General features: G+C 40.8%; 1 long non-coding RNA gene across 1 annotated transcript in view; it reads right to left on the bottom strand.

Moving 5' to 3' along the window:
- Positions 1 to 2,396: 2,396 nt before the first annotated feature.
- LOC143964402 (uncharacterized) overlaps positions 2,397 to 18,419 on the bottom strand; it is a 53,586-nt gene continuing 37,563 nt past the window's right edge. Inside the window, exon 3 of the long non-coding RNA XR_013271130.1 lies at positions 2,397 to 2,933. This is a non-coding gene — a long non-coding RNA (uncharacterized LOC143964402). The remainder of the gene's footprint in view (positions 2,934 to 18,419) is intronic.

Genomic DNA, 18,419 nt, shown 5'->3' with positions numbered 1-18,419 from the left:
AGGATGGCTTTTGAAAACCAGGTACTAAAGGACAGATGCCTGTCGGACTCGGTAATTTCCACTATGCTGAAGGCACGGAAATATTCTTCTCGAAAGATTTACCATCGTATGTGGAAGGTCTACATCTCCATGTGTGAGGAGATGGGGTGGCGTTCACGTACTTTTTCAGTTTCCAGGATCCTGCTGTTTTTACAGCGAGGAGCTGATCAGAAACTTGCCTTAAGCACCATCAAGGGACAGATTTCAGCCTCGGCTGTCTTTTTCCAAGGCCACTTGCCATCTCACTCATTGGTAATCACCTTTATACAAGGGGTTTAGCATGTAGTTCGACCACCCCTACCTCCGTGGGATCTGAACTTGGTGCTATAGGCACTTCAGAAACCGCCATTTGAAAACATCAGGGAAATTCCTTTGTTGACTCATTCCCAGAAAGTTGTCTTTTTAGTGGCTATTACATCTGCCAGGAGGGTTTGTGATTTGGTGGCCTTGTCTTGCAAGTCACAAGGATAAGCCAGTGCTACGTCCACAACCCTTTTTTCTTCCTAATGTAGTTTTGGAATTCCATCTCAATGAGGACATTGTGTTACCATCCCTTTGTCCTAAGCCGACACATCCAAAAGAAGTTGCCCTACATTCCCTGGACGTGGTTTGGGGCTCTGAGGGTATATCTGTCTGTAATGGCTCTCTCCTTTAAGTCAGACTCTGTTTGTCTCTTCGACCACCATTTCCCTGTGGATCAGACAGATCGTGGTCCAGGCTTACGCCTTGAAGGGGCAGGTTTCCCCCTTTCCTGTCACGGCGCATTCCACCAGGGCAATTGGGACCTCCTGGGCTTTCCAACATCAAGCGTCTGTCTCCCAGGTGTGTAAGGCAGTGACTTGGTCATCTGTTCACACTTTCACAAAATTTTACAAAGTTGATGTAAGCGCAACTTTGGATGCTTGCTTTGGCCGCAAAGTTTTGCAGGTGGCTGTGTAAAGTTGCAATTTACACTTTTTTCTTTTTTAAAGAAAGTTACAATTTTGTTGTAAATGCATTTTTGATGCATACGTTGGTCGCAAGTTCTGGTGCGGCCGTTTCAGATGGCAACTCCTCCATTGAGCTGTTCCTCTGGTTGTGGGTGAAGTTATTTTTTGCTGTTACCACCCTTCATTTTCACACTGCTTGGGGACGTCCCTACGGTCAAGATTTAAAGGAGCTGTGTGAAAGAGAAAATAGGATTTTTGTACTCACTGTAAAATCCTTTTCTCTGAAGTTCATTGACGGACACATAGCACCCACCCCTCCTATTTTACGTTGTACTACTTGTTGACGTACTGAGCTACAGGAAGCAGGCTGTTTATAGGGGTTATAGCCAGAGGGACCGCCCCCTGGGTGGAGCTATGCAGTCTTGCTATTTTTACATGTGTTACATGTTCTGCCTAGTCCTCTCCTGAAGGTGGCGTGATAACCCTACGGTTATGTGTGTGCTCGTGACTGTTTTATATGTGCAATTATTTTGTTGAAACCATGTGAGTAGCTTGATATTTTTAATAAACTTATCTTGTTTACATAATATACTACACCACGGTTGGCTCCTCTTTTGTTTTCTGAATACCCTTCCAAAGTTGCCTCCTATACCAAGTGCCAGGATAAGAGGAATAGCGTGATGTTGGATCTCCCCCCTCTTCCCCTGCCTTCCCTCCAGGAATTTATATTTATGCTGTAAGGTAATTATATAGCACACTCACTGGTCGGTGGACACCGGGATATGCACTGGATACTTTGCTGACACTTATGTGTGTTGATGGTTTTTAGTAATTAAAGGACTCTGGAATTTCACTATTGTGGATGAATGCACTGGACACTTTATTAACACTTACAAGTTCTGATACTGCTGTTTGCAATCTTAATATCTATTTTGAAGAATTGTATTTTTATTTTTATTTATTTTGTGTATGAAATTTCACTTGAGTACACTATTTACTGTTTACTGGGATACACACATATTTATATTCTTTAGAGTTTGTTCGATCATCTTGTTTTTAATTCGTCTAATCACCGCGTGTTTATTTTTATTATTTTTTCACATATATATTAATTTTATAAATTTTTTTCACTGTGATATTTAGTATAGCCATCACCTGGTTATTAATTGTTCCCTTTTATGTTTTGAATTTTTTATCACATGAACTTATTTATATTTTTTTATTTAATTATTTATTTGAGTATTTCTCACACTGAGAGCGCAGCACCACTTTATTTACTCTGTACATTTATTCATATAGGACTCTGCAGCAGTGTGAACCGAGCCTCACGTGTTATATTAAAGTCTAGGATTCTGTAGAAATATTCTTCATTTTGTATTTAATCTTATCCAAGATAGAAAACTCTTACAGACTTATTCAGTAGTTCAATGGTTTCATAAAATGTATAAACTGTTAGTGTTTACTTCCATTTTAAATTAACCTGATCAATTCAGTGTTAGGATTTGCTATGTTTTTCAGTGTGTAAATGTGTTTTCATCAATAATATTCCACAGTAGATTTCTTAGCAGCAAAAGAAAGGATTTAGAAAGTTAAACCACTTTATAATACATTGTTGCCTCCATTAGACCAAAATGCATTTAAAGTGCCACATCCCAAGCTAGTGTAGACAATCTGAACAACATGTGGAGTGGGACTTTCAAGGCACCAAGCATTAAATCACAAAAAGTATACATAAAAGAATAATTGTATTAATAGAGAGCACTAAAAACAGACTCAAAAAGGTCCAGTAGTTAAAATAAAAACCAGTATGCACACAATTCTCAGTATGTATAGAAATAGAAAACCAGCACACAAAACATCTTTAATAACTGAAGTATATCTGTCTTATATAAATAAGCCTCAGCAGCATGTTTCAACTTATGGATAGTATTAGTCTTCTTCAGGGGAATTATTAAATGATGGAACCTGCAACATAAATAAATATACGGTAAGTACAAGACCAACAAATACAACACTGATCATGATATGATAAATTAGACTCACAATTACACTTTTTAACATAGTATGAAATAGGATGAGTGGATTTCCAAGACAAAGCCCAATGTGTAAACCTGATATGACACAAAGGATGCCCAAAACTTCTGCCTCAGAAAAATTAGCCCACCTAATAAACAAACAAAAAATAGACAAATCAAACCCCCCCCCCTAATCTGCAAGGGCAGCAACTGGGGTTGATCACATGCCTGCAGTCATAATGCTCTGCTTCTTGCCACAGCAAAAATATTTCCCCCTTCAATGTTCAGCGGGCAGTGCCACCACCTATCAAGACCCATTCAAGGGAATGTGATGCAAACGCCCCACAACTGCAAATAATACATGTTGCTGTGGTATATTGGTGAGACATTTTTGGGGTTAAAACAGGGTGAAGAGGTGCCATATTGCCTCCTCACCACCTGTCAAATACCTCTAATAAGTGATCCGAACGCAGATCGCTTTTTTAAAGGTGCAGCAGTTTACCGCAAGCCTAAACCTAACCATATTGACTGCCTTATATCACAAAAGGCAGCTCGGCAAGAGGCTCCGGGAAAGGGTTACTAATGACAGCAAAAATCAGATCATATTAGAGTTATCATAAAAATCTTAAATATTATTATAGAAAAATTGGCATAATCTCAGGCCCAAAAATATAAAAAAGTATTAAAAAGTACAGCTTCACCAAACCACTATGATAACACTAATATGATCAGATTTTTGCTGTCATTAGTAACCCTTTCCCGGTGCCTCTTGCTGGGCTGCCTTTTGTGATATATGCTCTTTCTTTGGTTTCTTTGGTTATGGCAGCAGCACCCTACACGGTAATTGGTCTATGAGTGACCATTTAATTTGAGTGGATATATATGTGCCAAAGCCCGCGTCCCGCTTATTTTCCTTATTGAATACCAGCCTACAGATGACATCTGTACCGGCAAAAGAGTTATCCATGGCCTGACAATGTCGCCAGTGCCTAAAAAAGAACCAAAAAGTGTCCCCACCAATATTTGTGAATGATATTGCCTGTTAAAAGCTTTGTAATTTTGTAGACATGGTTGTGATTTAAACATTTTCCTCCCTGAATAGCCAAAATGATGACAGCTCTACAGCTTCCTGTGTCCCCTGGCTGCTTAGTTCACAATGCGTAATCAGTGTAATATAACAGATTAGTTATATAATAAAAATGCAAGTGACACAGAAAACTAAATTAGGATATAGTGGTGTAACCTGTGTATGTGAATCACTGAGCGGGCAAGCAAAATCCCCTTCACATATAAGCAAAAGTTATAGTAGAGAGTAGTAAAGGAAGCTGGAGGAGAGCAGACACTTCATTTTCAGTAAATGGAGCAATGAAATGTGGTATATAAAATGTTTCTGCAGTTAAACTTTCTCAGGATGTTACCTTTAAACCACAGTTTGCAGTCACATTTTAAATTTTTTTTGGAAAGAAACCATATAAGCTTTATTCCCTTGCTGTTTACTTATCTTCTAAAGGAGATGATGATTTTCTGTAAAAGATATCAAAAGAAAAAGCTTTGAAACCAGAGCTTGAAAATACACATTTGGTGACAACTGCACCATTGTTTAAAAATAAAGATTGTGTTTTAGTCAGTCAAAGACACTAAATCATCAATATATTAGGGCTGGGAAAATTAAAGATGAATTCCTCGATTAATCGTTAATTTTTTTGATCAAACAAAATTCTTTTTATTGGTACGCACCTCTCCGCCGGCTTCTGGGTCTTCAGGGAGTTCCGTGGGGGATCCGGTGATGTCACGGACATCGACGTCACCGGACTCCTCCCCCCTTCCCCAAGTGCCTCCATCTGCTAATGAAGCGAAGGGGGGAGGAGTCCAGTAACGTTGATGTCCGTGACATCACCGAATCCCCCACGGAACTCCCTGAAGACCCGGAAGCCGGCGGAGAGGTGAGTACCGATTTTTGACAGCATGGACAGTGATTGTAAATATGGATGTGGTTAACTGGGCTCATTCAATGAGCTAACTATAGGCAAATTTGATAACCTCCATTTTTAACATGGTTGTAAAAAACAAAACAAAATGTAAACACTCTGGTATGTCTGCGTGACTGGCTAAAGTGATGCTTACTTGCCTACTATAAAGTGACTGACAGTCAATATACCAGATAAGTTTTATAATTTAAGTTAAACAAACTTTCTACATTTTCTTAAAGTTTAATAAAAAAATTACTTATGTCAGTGCTACAGTTTGAATTTAAAACATATTTGTGTGAACTGTGAAGTTAAGTCATGGATTGTGGAAACTAACTAGTGTTGGTTGAGTGTATACCACATTTACCACTGACTAATGCAGAGTTGCAATGCAAGGAGATCAGCTAAAAGTAGTTGGATCTGTATGTGTGTTATAATTAATCAAAATTAGTCGATGAATCGATAAAAAAAAAAAATCAAACACAAAAATTAACAGTAACAGCCCTACTATAATATAGATACTGTAAATTTTTCCACATAAAATAATCACAATAAAAAATGTTTTTCGATACCCCCATTTTCATTGTTCATAGCATCAAAACTAAAAAGGATGACTCGCCTGCTTACTCTAACATCCTTTGAATTCTATTGCAAGGCTGCCACACTCCTGAGAGGCCACCTTATATGGGCTTTGAGTTACTCCAACGCACAAACTCCCCTACATGACCCAATGGGAACTCAATTTGAAAATTACTTTAGAGCTAGACGAATGGCAAGAAATGGCTAATAATTTGGCCAAACTATCTCTTAACGCAAGCTAGTAGAATCCATTTACAATATGCTGTTCATGTGGTACATGGTCCCTAGCAGAGTTGCTAAAATATGCCCACAAGCCTCCTCTTCTTGTTTTAGGCTATGTGTACAACTCTGAACCATGTTCCACTTTTGTGTGACAATGCCCCAAAATCACTAGATTTTGGATAAGAACCTTTACTCTACTACTCTTAATAATGGAGGTGAACATCCCCTAGAATGCCTGAAATTGCCCCTTTTCAGAAACTAGAAATCGAGGCTCCTAAATACCAAAAAAAACGTATATCCTACATTATCCTAGTAGCTAGAATTGCAATTTCTAGGTGTTGGAATCAGTCGGTGGTCTCACTTAAATACATTACTCAAAAACTATACTGGACAATGATTAACGATAAACTCTCATGTACCCTCAATAATACCCAGTGAAAGTTTTATAAGACCTGGAAGCCTTTGCTACGGTACCTGGAGAGGGTCTAGTGCAACCTGCGGATCTTGAACCGATCTTTTCTATTTCGATCTTTTATCTCTAACCTCCTTCTTGTCTCCCCCTTGCCCTGCCACCTTTTTCCTTTCTTTGGATGACCAAGTAAAATTTCTACTTGATGGTAATTTGTTTTTGTTTAGGCACTTGATGAAAGTAAAACAGCAGGCAAGAATGTCAAATAAGAGAGATGACCTCATTAGAACCTGCTCTTTCCTCTAGCATTCTAGCAATTGTTGAGATGTACTGTAACAGTATTTATCTTCTTTACCTTAATTGAATGCTTTTTTTAAATGTATAAAAACTTAACAAAAAGACCGGAATCTAAAATAATCATGATAATCTTGGTATTGAAGTGTTTTTTAACAACTTCCTTACTGGGCCAAAGTAACATGATGCCGGCGGGAACATCTCCTCCCTCTGGGTGGACATAATTTGATGTCCTCTGCTTCTTGCCCACTGCTGCGGGCTCCCTGGGGCCCACTTCAGGGATGAGGTATGTCCCTTGGGACACAGCCCATTCCCGATCAGTGTAAAGAGCCAAGATAAATGGATCTTTACCACGTGACCGGCTGTGTCCAATCACAGCCTGTCACATTCATTGTCCTCATACACGGCACCCATGTGCGTCCCTAGGGGTGCGCAGTGTGGCGATTGGGGATGAGGAGTGTCATCCTGACAGAGCCCATCCCGGATCAGGGTAAAGAGCTAATGAAATTGGCTCTTTACCACGTGACCGGCTGTGTCCAATCACAATGTCAACAAGCCGCTGGACAGTATTATTGCCCCCAGTAATAAAGAGGACCTGTCACCTGCCCATCAGAGTACCCGAGTACCTGTCACAACCCCTAAGAGTACATGAGTAACTGTCACCAGCCCATCTGAGTACCTGTCATCAGGCCATCAGAGTACACGAGTACCTATCTGCAGACCATCAGAGTACCCGAGTACCTGTCACCAGGCCAGAGTACCTGAGTACCTATTGTCAGGAACCATGAATCAGACTGAGACAGAAGTGCAGTAAAAATTGCACTTTAATAAAATGGTACAAACAGTGTAAAATTAGTCAAAACATAGCCAGGTTTTGGTAACCAGAGCAGGTAGTCAGAACAAGCCAGTAAAACAGGAATCCAGAGATTGGCATAGGCAGCAAACAGGATCAGGAACTAGAAGGGAAAATCAGCCAGGCAAAATCTTTAACAGGAAAATACAGCAGAGAGTATCCAGATATGTTGACCAAGGTGAAAGGCATGGGAGATCTGATACAAGCAGCTTAAATAGCCAGCAGGCTGATTGACAAGCAGGATATGATCATCAGGTGGGTCACTGTGGCAATCAACTGACAGCTGAGCTCTGAGAAGGGAGGGCTGAGCCCAACCCTGACAGTAAACCCCCGACTCAATGACCCCTCCCCCTTCGGAGGGCCACCAGATTTGAGGAGAAAACGTCTATGGAAAGCAAGGAGGAGGACAGGGGCATGTACGTTCAAGGATGAGACTCAAGAGCGCTCCCCCAGACCGCACCCTTTCCAATGAACCAGGTACTGTATACGCCCATGGAACCTACAGGAGTCAATGATGGATTTTACATCATACTGCTCATGGTTCTCAACCTGTACTGGGTGAGGATGTGGCACCAAGGTGGTGAAGCGGTTGCACACCAAAAGTTATAATAAGGAGACATGGAATACATTAGAGATATATTAGAAGGAAGGTCTAAAGAGTAAGGAAGGCTCAGGTAGCATGGAGTCTATACCTATCATTGGCACGTCGCAAGGGCTCTTGGACCTTTACCCAAGTGGAACAAAAACCATGGAGATGCTCCTTTAACGCAGGAATGCTCTGAGGAACAAATGAGTCAGGCAACATGGACGGTTGGAACCCATAATTCAGCAAAGACAGAGACAATCGGGAAGCGGTATTAATGGCACTATTGTGAGCAAACTTCGCCCAAGATAAGAGGTCTAACCTTTTATTTTGGTGGTCAGAAATATAGCAATGTAGAAACTGCTCCAAAAGACTGGTTAGCTCATTCTGCGGCCCCATTAGATTGCGGATCATACGCAGAAGAAAAGGGAATCTGAATTCCCAACTGTGCACAAAAGAGTTGCCAAAACCTGGATACAAACTGGCTACTCCTGTCCGAGACAATAACCTTGGGTAGCCCATGTAATTGAAAGATCTTCTGAGCAAAAATGGATGCCAGTTTTTTGGATGTGGGCAACTTCTTAAGTGGAATGTGACATTTTCGAGAACCAGTCAACCACCATAAGGATAATTCTTAATCGTGAAATGATTGAGACCCCTATAATCAATACAAGGTCTCAGTTCACCACTCTTCTTCTTAACAAAGAAGAAACCAGAACCAGCAGGAGGATATGTGGATGAATCCATGAGAAAGTGTGTCAGCAACATACTCCTCCATGGCTTTATCCTCCGAGACAGACAAACGGTAAACCTGGCCACAAGGGGGTATGGCACCAGGTTTAAGGTCAATTTTGCAATCATACGACCGGTGCGGTGGCAAACTACCAGCTTGACCTTTGTCAAAGACGTCGCTAAAATCACAGTACTCCTTCGGCAGGGAGGAGTGTAAAGAGGTGCCACTTTCTGAAAACATGTATTACTGCATTGTGGCGAGCATGAAAGAACCTCAGCACAAAGTCAATCAAAAGAGGGGTTGTTCCTCTGTAACCAAGGATAACCAATAACCACCCGAAAATAGGGTGAGGAAATGACTTGGAATTGGATTATCCCATGATGAAGAGCCCCTATGGCCATGTTCAACGGAGTGGTCTCATGAGTAACCTGGGCAGGCTGTATAGGTCTCCCATCAATAGCCTCAATGGCAAGTGGACTTGGACGAAGCTGCAGCGGAATCGAAAGCTTAAACACAAAGGCACCTTCTATGAACAGGCCTGCAGCCCCAGAGTCGATTTAGAGCCTGTATCTTGATGGATGACTCAGACCAAGAAAGGGTAATCGGAACCAGGGGCTTATCCTTCTGGATAGCTGGGGACGTAACAATGCCACCTAAGGTCTGTCACCTACAGACCTCAAGGTGCGGGTATTTCCCAGACGGGTAGGACAAGACTTCAAAAAGTGACCTGCCTGGCCACAATAAAGGCATAATCTCTCCCTCCTCCTAAAGGCCCTCTCATCCACAGAGAGACATGTAAAGCTCAACGCCAAGGGTTCTACCTCACTGGCAGACTCGGTACTGAGAGGCTAGGGAGACTAGGTTGGGACTACAAAGCTTGAAGCCAAATGTACAGGAGGCTTCCGCAAGCGCTCCTTATAGGAAGGTCTCTCTCGAAGTCTGGTGTCAATGAGATTAGCAAACGTGATCAACTTCTCCAGCTCAGTGGGAATATCTTGGGCTACTATCTTATCTTTGAAGTTATCCGAGAGATAATGAGAAAAAACAGCCACGAGGGCCTCATTGTTCCAAGCAACCTCTGCTGCCAGAGTATGTAACTCAATGGCGTATTCGGCAACAGTTCTCATACCCCGCTTGATGGACATGAACTTTTTGGAAGCAGAAGTGGAGCATGCGGGAATGTAAAACACCCTTTTAAAGGAAGCCACAAATGCTGGGTACCTTAGGATGACGGGTTTTTGCATCTCCCATAGAGGGTTTGTCCAGACCAAGGCTCTCTCAGAAAGCAAAGATATCATGAAGCCTACTTTGCTTCTGTCCGTGGGGAATGCCTGGGGCAGCATCTCAAAGTATATCCCAACCTGGTTGAGAAACCCTCTACATTGAACCGGATTGCCCCCAAATCACTGGGGAAGCAGGGCGGAACCAGACATACCTCTTATAGAAGTAATACTCATGGCGGGTGCCTGCACAGAGACTGGAGCAGCAGCAGGGGCGGCCTGCAACAAAGGTTGAACTGGAACAGCCACAGTGGAAAGATCCAGGTGAGCAGTTCAAATCAGGATCGTCTGTAACGCTATGGCAAACTGGTCCATGCTCATCCAATCTGGAAAAAATATTACCAGCAAGTGGATTGCCTGCATCTTCTGAATTCATGGCCTTTGCCTACTGTCAGGAACTATGAATCAGACTGAGACAGAAGTTGTGTTGCTATGGCCATTTGTATTGTCTTGATAGCAATAATGTAGAGTTAGGTTTGGTAAGAGCATATGTTTACAGAGGCCCTTCCCCCGCCATTGATATGTAAATAAAGCAGATGGATTTGTTTTGGAGCTGAACAGAGAAAGTTGGTGTATGCAGGAAATTGGTGGGAGGGACTTGGGGAGAGTTGGAAAGAAACATGTGTTTGGACAAGAGAGGTGCTTGGAAGGACAAAGAGGAAGACATGACTGCCGGAAGCTGGATAACTTTGGAGAGGCTTTTGTGAGTTGGACTCTGAGCATGGAACAATGAAGGATATATTGACCCCTAAGTTGAGTAACTGCTTAGTTTACTTAATGTGTACCTATTGTGCATGCTTATATTTGTAGGCATATTTTGTAAGCTATAAGTTGTGTTGTATTGTGCATCCTACAGTTTGTATGTGCAGATTGTTTCCTGTTTAGTAAAGCATTGATACACTTCAGAAGTCTATGCTTCCTTGGTTTTACCACAAGAACTTAATAGATGAAGAGCATTACAGAAGTACAGTAAAAATCACACTTTAATAAAATGGTACAGTGCAAACGTACTTAAAACATAGCCAGGGTTTGGTAACCAGAGCAGGTAGTCAGAACAAGCCAGTAAAACAGGAATCCAGAGATCAGCATAGTCAGAGGCAGCAAACAGAATCAGGAACCAGAAGGGAAAGTCAGCCAGGCAAACACAGCATAGAGTATCCAAATGTGTTGACCAAGGTGAAGGCACAGGAGTTCTGATGCAAGCAGCTTAAATAGCCAGCAGGCTGATTGATGAGCAGGATATGATCATCAGGTGAGTCACCGTGGAATGAAGAGTATTTCAATTAACCAACAGCTGAGCAGCCTGAGCTCTGAGAAAGGAGGGCTGAGCCTAGCCCTGACACCTATCTGCAGACTACCAAAGTACCCGAGTACCTGTCTGCAGACCTGAGTACCCATCCGCAGCCCACCAGAGTACCCGAGTACCTGTCTCCAGTCCAGATTATCCGAGTACCTATCTCCAGTCCATCAGAGTACACAAGTACCCATCTGAAGCCCATCAGAGTACCTGAGTACCTGTCTCCAGCCCAGAGTACCCAAGTACCTATCTCCAGCCCAGAGTACCCAAGTACCTATCTGCAGCGCATCAGAGTACCCGAGTGCCTGTCTCCAGCCCATTAGAGTACCCAAGTATCTGTCTACAGCCCATTAGAGTACCCAAATACCTGTCTCCAGCCAATTAGAGTACCATAGTACCTGTCTCCAGCCCATTAGAGTACTTGTGTACCTATCTGTAGCCCATTAGAGTACCCAAGTACCTGTCTTCAACCCATAAGATTACCCAAGTAGCTGTCCCCAGCCCATCAGAGTACCCAAGTGCCAATCTGCAGCCCATCAGATTACCAGAGTACCTGTCTCCAGCCCAGCAGAGTACCTGTCTGCAGCCCATGCCTCATAGAATATAACTCAGGGTGTTTACTTTCCAAAATGGGGTCATTTTGTGGGTAATTCCACTGTCCTGGTGCTCCAGGACCTTCAAAAGTGTGATAGGCAGGAATGAAATTAGATGTGTAATTTATGCTCCTAGAATGTCTAATGGTGCTCCCTGCATGGTCTGTATGTGGCCAGGCTGTGTAAAAGTCTCACACATCTGGTATCGCCATACTCAGGAGTAGCAGAATATATTTTGGGGTGTAATTGTTGCTATGTACATGCTATGTGTTAAAAAAATCTTATAAATTAAGAACTTTGTGCAAAAAAAAAATATTTTTTCTTTCCACATTTTTCAAAAACTTGTGAAAAAAATGACATGTTCAAAAGTCTCATAATACCTCATAGAATATATGTTGGGGTGTTTGCTATCCAAAGTGGGGTCATTTTGTGGGTAATTCCATTGTCCTGGTGTTCCAGGGCTTTCAAAAGTGTAATAAATTGTAAAATCAAAATTTTATTTGTCATTTATGCTCCTAGAATGCCTGACGATGCTACCGCATGTTGGACCTCTCTATGTGGCTAGGCTGTGAAAAAGTCTCACACATGTGGTATTTTCATACTTAGAAGTTGTAGCAGAATGTATTTTGGAAATTTGTGTAATTGGAAGTATGCATATTTTGTGAGTGAGAAATAACTTGTTTTTATAATTTTGTGTAAAAAAAAAAAAAAAAAAAATGTCTTAATTTTCCCAAGAATTCTGGAAAAAAATTACAACTTCAAAGAACTCGCTTTTTAAAAAGGGGTAATTTGGGGGGTACTTGTACTGTGGGATGTAGTACACAAATATAAATGTAAAAAACTGAAAAAAACTCTATATATAGGTCAAAACTATAAATATAATTGTAAAATCCTCAATCACAGTACTTCTATAAAGTTCATTTGGTCCACACTGTGTATCTCCATGTGCAAGAGAGAGGGAGCATCATTAATACATCCGTGTAGTAATAAAGTCCAAATAATGTGCAAAACAAGTGTGCAAAAAAAGTATGCAAAAAACAACCACATACAGTTCTCCAAGTTTCATAAAGTGCAATGTGCACAAAAGTGCAAAAACATGTGCAAAAAAGTGCAGTACCCAACTGTTTTTATATCCCAAAATAGCTGCTAGAAAATCTTATGAAAAAAATATATAAAGAAAATATCTGTAAAAATAAAAATAATAATCAAGGTAGATGTAGAGTGCACAGTCAATGTGTAACAAGTCTCCAGAGCTAAGAGGTAAATATGAATCAAGTTAGGTGACTTTTGTGCTCAATCAGAAATGTCCAGTGACTTCTGTGCTCGCCCCCCTCGGGTCCCCACTCACCAGATCTTTGTCCCCCTAAGGGGTTAAGTGCATATAATTCCTCAGTCTCCAACTGCTTTTCATTCGATTCATCCACCTTCTTTCACTGCTTTGTGTCTAGAAAACCAAAATAAAAATAAAAGATAAAAAAAATGTTATCCTTTATTTTTGTTTAAAATACTTTTTGCCTTGATCTGTATAAGAATTTTTTAATAAATGAACTTTTGGTGACAAACATACTACTCTATGGAAGCTGCTTTTTTTCCTTCTGAGGATCCATCTGCTTGCCATAAGCCTTCTTAAAGGGGACCATCCTAGACACAAAGCAGTGAAAGAAGGTGGATGAATCGAGTGAAAAGCAGTTGGAGACTGAGGAATTATATGCACATAACCCCTTAGGGGGACAAAGATCTGGTGAGTGGGGACCCGAGGGGGGCAAGCACGGAAGTCACTGGACCTTTCTGATTGAGCAGAAAGGTCACCTAACTTGATTCATATTTACCTCTTAGCTCTGGAGACTTGTTACACATTGACTGTGCACTCTACATCTACCTCGATTATTATTTTTATTTTTATTTTTTCAGATATTTTCTTTATATATTTTTTCATAAGATTTTCTAGCAGCTATTTTGGGATATAAAAACAGTTGGTGCTGCACTTTTTTGCACATTTTTGCACTTTTGTGCACATTGCATAGCCTTACTGCACATTTAGCTCGATAAAACATAAGTAGTGTGATCTCACTACTAAAGAAGATATTGTGGTCTTCCCTCTGTGTAAGTGGGTCTCTGACCTCGTGTAGCAGAGAGGTATTTGGAGGCCCCCAAAATACTGTTTTAGCTCATATAATATCTCTTTGAGGTAGTGCCTAGGGCCCTATTAATTTCTTATAAAATAAGGCTTGATTTACACCTATGCATTTTTAGTGCTTTTTTTGCATTTTGCAGATTTGCACTACAGCCCATTTAACATGGTTTCCTATGGAACACGTTCTTTAGAGCAAATCTGCAAAATACAAAAAGCACAAAAAATACATAGGTGTGAATCAGCCTAAATAATATTCACTAATTTGGGTTATACCAAAGATATGTAACAGTATACATTTTGGCCCAAAGTTATGAAAAAAAAATTACTTATTTGCAAAATGTTATCATAGAAACTAAAAAAAAAGGGGTTTTTTTTCAAAATATTTGCTCTTTTTTCACTTCTTTCGCACAAAAGAAAAAACCCAGTGGTGATTAAATACCACCAAAAGAAAGCTTCATTTGTGTGAAAAAAATTATAAAAACTTGTGTTGCATGACTGAGTAATTGCCATTCAAAGTGCACTAAAAGCTGAAAATTGGTCTGGGCAAGAAGGGGGTATAAGTGCCTTGTATTGAAGTGGTTAAGCACCTAGACTTGTTTCATTACCACAGGTCACTTATTCAGAAATATGGTGCTAAAATAGATTCCTTGTGTGGGAGCTTGGTGCAGTACTGAAAGCCCACAGTTGCTAAGATGCTAAGATAAGTACTGTACCCCTCTGCATGAAGAATCTGTGCCTGCACCATATTTCATGAAGTGCATTTAGGTGTATAATACATTTTTCAATACCAACACTTGGGACCCATGACATTTTGATTGTGAGAGATGGTAAACACATGACAGGAACCTCTGCAACATGTGTAATCTTAGGATTTTTCACACACCTACTGATAATATACCAATGCTGGCCTCAGACATAATTCCTAGAAGGTCTCTGTTGGAAGAAAACAAGGAGCTGTGTTGGACATTTTCATGATAATCGCTAGTTCTGGATCTCTGCACATGCACTCTTCTAGGATACAAATATAAATTGTTCCTAATTGCAGATTACAAGACATGGGATCAGAGTCTTAGATCACGGGGTATGAAGCTGTCTTTATGTGATTTGACACCAGCAAATAAAGCTTAAAATGCAGACCTAATATAAACCTTGACACTCCCAGCAAGTCTCGGTTATTTGCTGGTGCCTTTAAGTGGACAGACATCTTCTCTATGCTTTGAGAGAAGCCCTTTTTTTGTCCTTTTCACAGTACTTCTATCTAAGTTTTCCAGCTAATACTTGGTCACTGTGGCGTCCTTTTTGGTGCTGGACTTCCAAACTTGCCAAGTCCAGGAATAAGCCTTCTGCTTAATGAACGGGTACTCCCAAATGTCATAGTTGGGGGGGGGGGGGGGCCTGTCAACCTTCATGGTCATCTGGTCCCAGGACATCTCAGATGTTTAGGATTTTGAGCATCATGTCCAGGGGCTACAAGCTATAGTTTTGGTGTCTGGTTGGTTTGGTTTTGCCTCCACCTTGCTGTATATTGCCAAATTTGCCAGCCTCACTCCAAAGGCAGGTAGATTTGTTCCTTTCTGGATCTAAAGATCCTCAACAGGTTCTTTGGCATTTAAAAATTCTGAATGAAATCAACTAGGTCAGTTTTTTCCCTTCAACTGGAAGAATTTTTAATCTCAGTGGACATAAAGAATGCCTACTTGCACATCAATGCTTCATGCATTTTGCTGTAGGAATGCAGCAGTACCCATTTTTACCCTTCTTTTTGGCTTGTCCACTGCACCGAGCTCTGATATGCTCTCATGGCATCCCTGTTAGAGAGCCTAATTTTGTATGTTGCCCTCTGTATGGTCTTCCTTACCCCAGACAAGTTTTTGTTTCTCCACCCTATGTTCAGACACTTCCAGGAGCTAGTAAACCATTTCCTTTTTCTTTATGCTTCACGGACTAATGCCAGCTTCATTCGAGGCAGTACCATATGCTTCAAGCTGCTGCAACTCACAATTTAGGCAGCATGGGACAAGCAGACTCAAGCTCTTGATTGCCCATATGCTTGACCAGCAAGACCAGGCTTGTCCTGGGGTGATGGATTTTTAACCAGACACTGGAGTTCTTTCTATCGATGACCTGGAAGTTGTTCACAAAGGAAGGCAGCCTGTTGGGCTGGGGAGGAGTCCTGGATGCCTTCTCAGTACTGGGATTTGGTCAACAGAGGGAGCCTAAATTATAATCAATATCTTGGAACTCAGAGCAGTTAATTTGACCCTTCAAAACTGGACCTCTCGGCTGCAAGGTAACCCAACGAGGGCTAAGTTGGACATTGCCACACCGGGACGGTACATCAAACACCCTACAGTGGGGGAAATAATCCTCTGCAGATTTTGTAAGTTTGCCCACTTAGAAATAAATTATAATTTTTATTATAGATGTATTTTAAATGATAGAGACAGAATATCAACCAAAAATCCAGAAAAACACACAAAAGAAATGCTTTAAATTAAGTTGCGGTTCAGTCAGTAAAATAAATATTTGATCCCCAAGCAAAACATGACTTATTATTTGGTGGAGAAACCCTTGTAGGCAAGCACTGAGGTAAGAACTTTTTTTGTAGTTGGTGACAATGCCCAAACAGCTCCAAATAGACCAGGCCCAAGCAGGTTTCCACCTGTGTGCTTTACTGTAGGGATGTTCTTAAGGTCATAGTCAGCATTTTTCTTCCTCCAAACACAGTGAGTCGAGTTAATGCCAAATAGCTCAATTTTGGTCTTATCTGACCACAACACTTCTCTGAATCATTTAGATGTTCATTGCCATGACTGTATATGTGCCTTCTTGAGGAGGGGGACTCACCGTGTTTGAAGGAAAAAATTCTGACTATGATCCTAAGAACACCATCCCTACAGTCAAGCATGGGGGTGGAAACATTATGCTTTAGCCTGTTTCTCTGCTAAAGGCACAGACCAACTTTGCAGCATTGAGAGGCCAATGGATGGGGCCATGTATTGTAAAACCTTGGACGAAAACCTTCTTCCCTCAGCCAGAACACTGAAAATGGCTCATGGGTGGGTCTTTCAGCATGACAATGACCAAAAACATACCTCTAAGGAAACAAAAGAAGTGGCTCAAGAAGAAGCATATTAAGGTCTTGGTGTGCCCTAGCCAGTCTCCAGACCTTAATCTTGTAGAAAACTTATAGAGGGAGGTGAAACTTCAAGCTGCCAAGTGACAGCCATGAAACCTTGAAGATTTAGAGAAGATCTGTAAAGAAGAGTAGACCAAAATCCCTCCTTAGATGTGTGCAAACCTGATCACCAACTACAGGAAACATCTTACCTGTGTGCTTGTCAGCAAGGATTTCTCCACCAAGTACTAAGTCATGTTTTGCTTAGGGATCAAATATTTTATTTTTCTCACTGAACTGCAACTCAATTTATAACATTTGTATCGTGTTTTTTTCTGGATATTCTGCCTCTCACACACAATAGGATTTTCTGATGGGAAATGTGTGTTGACAGGCTATTGGCAGAAAATCCGACAATTTGTATGCTCCATCGGACAATTGTTGTCAGATTTTCCGCAGACAATGTTGGATGACGGGCTTTAAAATTTTCCACGGACAAATGTCTGTTGACGGATTTTCCGAGCGTGTGTACACAAGTCCGTCGGACAAAAGTCCAAAGTACAAACATGCATGCTCGGAAGCAAGGACGAGTCAGAAGGGGTCAGTCTTGTAAACTAGCATTCATAATGGAGAATTAACATCCGTGACATGGCAAATTATGAAATCTCGAAATTCAGTGCACATTCTCTTCTTTATTTAATGGGATAATAATGAAGCTGCTTTGCTGGAGATACTGATGGAGTTATGGCAAACATATTTTAAAAGGCTTTATTTTCTAGTGATATCAAGAATAATATTATTATGCTTTTTTTTTTGGGGGGGGGGGGGCAGTTACCACAACACCATTATCCTGTAGTTTTTAAGATCAAAGATACTGTTGGTGTTCCTTGCCAATTTTACATTGTATTTTTTTTAAATGTAACTGCCTACTCCCAAACTGTCATTTGAGGTAAAACACGATCAAGTATATTCTACACATTTTATTTATTGTGCATTAAAAAAAAAAAAAAAAAATGACATGCTTTCTGCCAATAGAAATGAACCAAAAAGTGCTTTCTATGCATCCAAAAATATAGAAAATATACCAAATCAAATCACTATTCAACCAATATAGAAAATATACCAAATCAAATCATTATTCAACCAAAAAAATAAAATAAAAGCCTCATGCATGTGTCCTACTTCTTAATATAGAGGGTCAATAATGCCAAGAGTTGGTGAAAGCAGGGGTCCATCATCCGGAGATAATTTAAAAATCATCTGGATTATTCTCCTGGAGCTCCCACAGCAAAGGCATATGACATAATTGGTCACAATTAATAAAGCAATACATTTTTGGCCTAAGAAATCCTCCTCCTCCTGTTCCTTGACTGG

The sequence above is a fragment of the Lithobates pipiens genome, unplaced genomic scaffold (genome assembly GCF_037356315.1).
Source record: "Lithobates pipiens isolate NorthernLeopardFrog02 unplaced genomic scaffold, aLitPip1_a1.2 Scaffold_8, whole genome shotgun sequence".
NCBI classification, from domain to species: domain Eukaryota; kingdom Metazoa; phylum Chordata; class Amphibia; order Anura; family Ranidae; genus Lithobates; species Lithobates pipiens.
This window is presented reverse-complemented; position numbering and strand designations above follow the sequence as displayed.